Genomic DNA, 7,113 nt, shown 5'->3' with positions numbered 1-7,113 from the left:
CTCTCTGCTTGACAATGATTTGTTTATATGTCTGTCTCCCATTCCTTGAAGGAAGTGATGAAATCTTATCCACTTTGTATCCCCTGCTCCTAGCACCAAGCCTGGCACATAACCATTAATCAATATCTATTTGTTGAATGAAGGAATGAAATGCTCAGATACATTTTTTAACCTATGAAAAAATTTTTGCTTATGAAACTTTTCTTAAAGCCTATAAAGTAAGGTGGAATAACTGTTTTGTGCTCAAAAATCCCTTCGGCCCCATTGGCAGTCAATGGAAATTTATGTAATCTGATTATTTATTATGTCACCAAACGTCCAGAGTTGGGCACAGACTGGAGAGTTGACCCAATTAAAAGAGACAGGGGGCATGTGAATATTTCGCACAATAAGCGATAAATTAATATAAATAATTTTAAAGGCTATTAAAAATTCATATCTTGGATTTAACCCTAAAGTAGATATTCTTAATTCGAGGTACACACAGATCCTTAACAAGTCCAAAGATGAAATTCAGGAGGCATATTTATGAACCACTGAGAGAAAAGTCAAAATGAGGTATATAAATATGTACATTTTGCAAGGGAAGTGATCCATAGTTCTCATTAGATTCTCAAAGGTGTCTGTGATCCAAAAATAATACAATCCTTAAATGGAAAGAGACCCTTGCAGAAACATGAAAAAAAGAAAGATGCACAAGGATGTTCATCACAACATTGTTTGAAACTGAGAAATGGAAAACCATCTAAATGGACTTCGATAAGGGAATATCGAGCACATACATAAAACATGCGTGGTATGCAGCATGTATGTCACAGCATATTGTTCAGAGAAAGAACAGATTACCATACAGCATGTATAATATGGTCTCATTTATGGAAAATAACATGCCTGTGTATCTAGGCATAGAATGTGTCTGGAAAGACAGTCACCAGATGTTAACAGTTATTACTCACAGAATTTGGGATGTTTTTGTTTCTTTTTTTTACACGTTTGAATTGTTTGAATTTTTACAGTGAGCATGTTGTCATTCAACAAAACAATAATACCATTTTCAAGAACTGGATGGATTATTTAGAGAAATATAGGGAAGGCAGAACCATAATTGGCAACTAATAGAAACTTTGAAATTATTAACCTTAAAGTTGGCATCAAAGTGATCACTTCTGCTCTCCAAGCAGAAAACAGAGGGGAATGAATCATAAGGCTGAAGCAGTATGGCAATTCCCATGTCTGGATTGGAGCATGTTTAAAGGAAGTGACAACCAGTCTCGGAAGCTCCTGGCTCATATAGCTCATCATGAGCTGGTTTTTCTGTGAGGACACAAAAGCTTCATACAAGGATAAAACCAAGTGTATCAGAGGTAGAGATAATTGCATATCATCTCACGTGGTTGCACCAGTCAGCCTGGAATGTGGTATAACCAGTTTCTGGAAGAACTCAAGCTGCTCATCCTCTGAATCAAATTAGGATCTTCTTTCCTCCTAAGTGGACAAAGACTCACTTTCAAATTTATGTTTGAAAGGTTCATATGTGAGATTCAAACCTTTCTCAGAGAGACTAGGTATGGATGCACATTTGCCACAAGTAAGTGCTGCAGTCTTTTAATAATTCAGTATTTCTTCATTGGAGCTCTCTGGTTTGCTGTCACAGGAATCTGCTTCAAATGCTATGCATTCAAAATGTCTCATTATTTGGTGTACTCAAATTTTCACATCCTGGAGTAATGCCCTATAGTAATATTTGAGATGGGTGAGATGAACGTTTTTGTCAAGTGGGGGTACAGTTTTGAAAGGGAAAGCAGATTAATTTGAGGAGAAAATATATATTTAAGGACGTTGTGGGTCTGGAAAAATGATTCACTTAACTATCCATCCCTTACCTCCTAGAAACGCTCATGTATACGCAGGAGCGGGTATGTGAATCCCAGTTTGAAGATTACTGCATTACTTCACCTCGTTTATTCATAGATATGGAAACTGAAGCCCAGTGCAGTGGCCAAGCCAAGACTAGAGCCTAAGTCTTCCAATTTACAGACCTATAGGTTTTCAGCTTTACCATACTGCTTTTATATTGTGAACTTGGATAAATCTGTTCCCTTTTCAAGGCTTTTTTTTTTTTTTTCTTCTCATCTGCAAAATGAGAGGGACAGACTAGCTGATCTCAGTGCTAGATACCTTTTCTTTTTATTCCTCCCAAGTCACTCTCCAAAATTCTTTACTCTTCTCTGGGCTCCTAGAGGTGGGTGTGTTTACACTGCATCACTGGGCTCCCTCGACCTCTGACTTCTGGGTTGGTACAGCCAGTGGGACTTCCTGGTAGGAGCTGGGAAGGCAGAGGGTGGAAATTTGGCTCCCTTGCTTGGTTATTATGGATTGGCCGTGTCCTGCCCTTGAAGGCCACAGATTCTATCCAGCATTCTTTCTGTTAAGCTACTCTTTCCAGGTTCCATTAACTTCTACCTCCCCTCTCTCATTTAGGCTTAGGCATGGTAACATTTTCTCAGATGACATCCTACTGGATCCCTTCACCCACATCCTGACCCACCACTTTCCTGTTTAAGATTAAACTTTTTTTCTAGGAAGGCAAGAGGACCAACGGCAACTTAATATTCTTAATTTCCTTCCTTAATCTCTTAAAATTTTTTTAAAAGGGGAAATTAATGATGTCACTCTACACATATTTTCAAAATCTTGGCCCAACTAAATATGAAAGCAAGCAAAAACAAAACCAAACAAACAAAAATTTAATTGAGGAAGAATTTTTTTGTTTGTTTTTAACTTATTATTTTGAAAAACTTTAGACTTAGAGAAAAGTTGCAACAATAGTGCAGAGTTCCTATATACCCTTCACTTAGCTCCCCTTAATGTTAACATCTTACCCAAATCCAGTACAGTGGTCAAAACCAAGAAGTCGACTCTGATATACTATTAATGAATGCGCAGACCTCATCTCAATTTTACCAGTTGTGCCACTAATGTCCTTTTTCTGGTCCAAGATCCAGTTGTCATGTTTTCTTAATCTCCTCCAATGTGTAACAGTTCCTCAGTCTTTCTTTGTCTTTCATGATCTGGACACTTTTGAAGAGTCCTGGTAAATTGTTTTGTAGAATGTCCCTCAATTTATGTTTGTCTGATGTTATCTCATAATTAGATTGGGTTGGGGCAAGGCTATCATAGAAGTGAGGTTATGCCCGTCTCAGTGCATCATCTTCAGCGTCCTGATGCCAATATGACTTATTACTGATGAAGTTGACTTTGATCACTTGGTGATACCATGTTGATCAGCTTTCATCTCTATAAAGTCACTACTTTTCCCTTTGTAATTAAAACTATCGTGTGAGGAGATACTTTGAGACTACGTAAATATCCTATTTCTCAACATTCTTACCTTAACTACTTTTAGGTTCCATTACTGATTCTTGTCTTTGGCTTATGGTGATTTTCTATTTCTATCATTCTCTCTATGATAAAGAAGAGCTGCTGCTTCTCTTTATTTATTTATTCAAGTATTCATTTGTATCAGTATAAACTCAAGGATATTTATTTTGTTTTCTGGGTTATAATCCATTATTATCCTGTATATTTTTTAGCTCAACTTGTCCCAGCTTTCATTAGGAGTTCCTTCAAGTTGGTTCCCGTATCATTTTCACGTACCCCATCATTTTTTAGGACTTCCTTACTTCCTGGCATCGTAAGATGTTCCAGGTTCTTCTCATATTTTCCCTGGCATCAGTCATTTCTCCAAGAAGCTCATTATTTATTTGCTCAGTCCTAGTCCACATATGAAGTAGTTTGAGAATTGCTAACCCATACTCCCAAAGAAAAAATTTACTAACTAAAGTATAATATTTGCATATAGTTCTGTCTTTAGCCTTACGTTATACAATCAAAATGCTGTTTTCCAAGTTAGTTGGTTCTTCTTCAATTCTTTTAGTATGGTTACAATATTTATTAGTAATATAGTACATCCATTTGTTACTCTTTGTATTCTAATTTGGGCTTCCTGACGTACTAATTAATTTTAATTATTTGGGGGGATTATGTGAAATATTACCGTGGTTCTAAGAGTCAGAGCCTATAAAAATATAAAAGGGAATATCAGGTAAATGTCAGTCTCCACCACTCCCCGTCCTCACCACCCAGTTCCCACTTTCTCATTCTTTTCACCCTACTCCCATCCAATCCCTGAGCAATCGATCACATTAGGTTTAATCCTTCTGGTATTTCTTTTGCATAAATGAATATATACATATATTTAAATTTTGTTAACTTCCCTTTTTCCCTTCATGAAAGGAGTATAATATAGGTACTCCTTTTTGATTATTGAAGTAGAACTCACATAAAATAAAATCAATCATTTTAAAGTGTACAATTCATTGGTATTTAGTATATTCATATGTAGTACAATCACTATCTCTACTTAGTTCCACAATATTTTCATCACCCCGAAAAGAATCTGCACACTCACTGAGAAATTAATTCTCTTTTCCTCTTCCCCATAGCCTCTGGAAATAACTAATCTGTTTTCTCTGTATGAATTTATCTATTCTGGATATTTAGTATAAATAGAATCATACAATATATGTGACCTCTTGTATCTGGCTTCTTTCACTTAGCATATTTTTGAGGCTCGTCCACATTGTAGCATGTATTGGTACGCCATTCCTTTGTATGGCGAATAATAATCCCATTGTATGGCTGTACTACATTTTGTTTATTCATTCATCAATTGATGGACCTTTGGGCTGTTTTTACCTTTTAGCTTTTGTGAATAGTGCTGCTGTAAACATTCATGTACAAGTATTTGTTTCAATCTGGTATATTTTCAATAATTTGGGATATATATTTTAGGAATAGAATTGCTGGGTCATATAGTTATTTTAAGTTTAATTTTTTGAGGAATGACCAAACTGTTTTCCACAGTAGCTGCACCATTTTAAATGGCACCAGCAATGTACCAGGGTTCCGAGTTCTCCACATTCTCCCCAGCCCTTGTTATTTTCCATGTTTGTTTGTGCAGGACCTAGCTGCAGTGTTTGCTTGTTTTTAATTACAGCCATCCTAGTGGGTGTGAAGTGGTTTCTCATTGTGGTTTTGATCTGCATTTTCCTAATGATTAATGATGTTGAGTATCTTTTTATGTGCTTATTTGCTATAGATACTCTTCTGCATTTTGTTTTTTTCACCCAATACACCCTGGAAATCACTCCATATGAATTCATAAAGAATGTTCTTATTCCTTTCACACCTACATAGTACTCCATTTTTGCATTGCCATAGTTTATTCAACCATTTGCCTATGTTTGGGCATTTAGGTTCTTTCTAACATTTTGCAATTATAAATAATGCTGTATTTAATAACTTGGTACATATGTATTTTTTGTATTATCGGAGGCATACTTCAGGGTGGATTCTTGGAAATGGGATCGCTGAGTCATAAAGTAAATTCATATGTTAGATACTAATTTTGTTAGGTATTAATAAAGTTGGCAAAGAACAATGCTGGTTCTCTTAAGCAGTCTATTGATAAATACAAAAAAAAAAAAATTAAACTTTTCCTTAAAGAGTTTGCAGAAGGGAAGCCCAACAGGAAAAAACAATCCCCTAGTTTTGTACCATGAGGGAAAGGAAACTTGGATAAAATTTACCTTTTTCATTTTATCTTCTTATAAAGTGATAATGCTATGCTAAGGGAAAGTAGCCTTATTGGCACACAAGCATATCTCATGATGCTAAAGGTAGGATTTATGTTTTTATAGGATGGCATGAAGTCTAGAAGATGCTGGATCCTAAGAGTGTGCTTTTTGCAACTCAATTTTGTGTTTTTAGTTTAATCTAATTATGAATTTGTGAGAAAAGTTGAGCAAGAACATGAGTCATCTCAAAATTACCAGGGTACATAGAAGGTGGTGAGTTAAGAGAGGAGGTATGCTTAATCCTCAATTTTTATGTCACAGAAATATTAAAATATATCAGAATGTGCTCTGGGATATCACTTTAACAATGCGTTTCATCATTAAAATTCCACTAAAGGACTTTTATAACTTAATCTTCATCAAGAATCATATCCTCTATCCCAGAAGGACATTCAAAGTCAAGAACCCCAAGGCACCTTCTGAGCCACAAGAACAATATCACCACCACCTAGACCACCATCAAAGGACACTTACTGTATTCGTCTTTTCATTACACCGTTATGTTAAGGGGTATCTAATGCCAAGTGAGTGCTCAGTGCCATGCCTGGAACAAAATGATGCTATGGAGCAGTCAACAGGAAGTAGAATAAATCAATTTTACCTGCCTCTATCCATTTTGAAATATTTTATTGCTATTTAATGTGAGGGAATCTCCTTAAGGTCGGTAGAAAAATGAAAAGGTGAGAGGTAGTGTTACAGATGGATTTCCTGGAAGAGACTGTTCACATCCCTACTCTCAGTCCTGAGTTAGCTAAGGATACAGAAACTCAGAAGAGAGGTGATCACACAGAGTGCAGACATAGCATCCACAGTACAGATGGAATGCAGTCAGTACTCAGGGCTCCCTAAGTGATACCTGTCTTTAGCTTTCTGGAGTGCCATAAAACCTATACTTTTGCAGGAAAATTTTGAGTCCTTTATTTTGGTTATTCTATAAAAATGACTTGTGTGAAAAAGATGAGCCAAACCTCCAAATAAAAAATATGTTCACTTATTCATCCCACAGATATTTATTGGGTGTCTGCTCATTGCCAGATGCTTTTCTGGGCACTGGATATAAAACAACTAACAAAATAGCCATGGAATCTGTCCTCATGAAATTTACAATCATGAGAAAAAGTGGAAGTCTCTCTAGACTCTTTTTAAATATATTCATTCAATAAGTATTTATCAAACTAGGCACTATTAGAGGTACTTTGTTTTTGTCAGTGAACAGCTCCCTGCCCTCATGAAACTTCCAGTTGAGATAAATAGACAATAAACACAATACATGTGTGAACTATATGGTATATTCAAAGGAGATAAGTGGTGTGAATAAAAAGCAAAAGCAGAGCTGGGTAAGGGGGGATTGAGAGTGCTATGAGGAGGGAGCACTCCCCATACATGCAGGGTCAGCAGCAACTTTAAGTAGGGT

Source organism: Pteropus medius, unplaced genomic scaffold (genome assembly GCF_902729225.1).
Source record: "Pteropus medius unplaced genomic scaffold, Ma_sr-lr_union100, whole genome shotgun sequence".
Taxonomy (NCBI): Eukaryota; Metazoa; Chordata; class Mammalia; order Chiroptera; family Pteropodidae; genus Pteropus; species Pteropus medius.
This window is presented reverse-complemented; position numbering follows the sequence as displayed.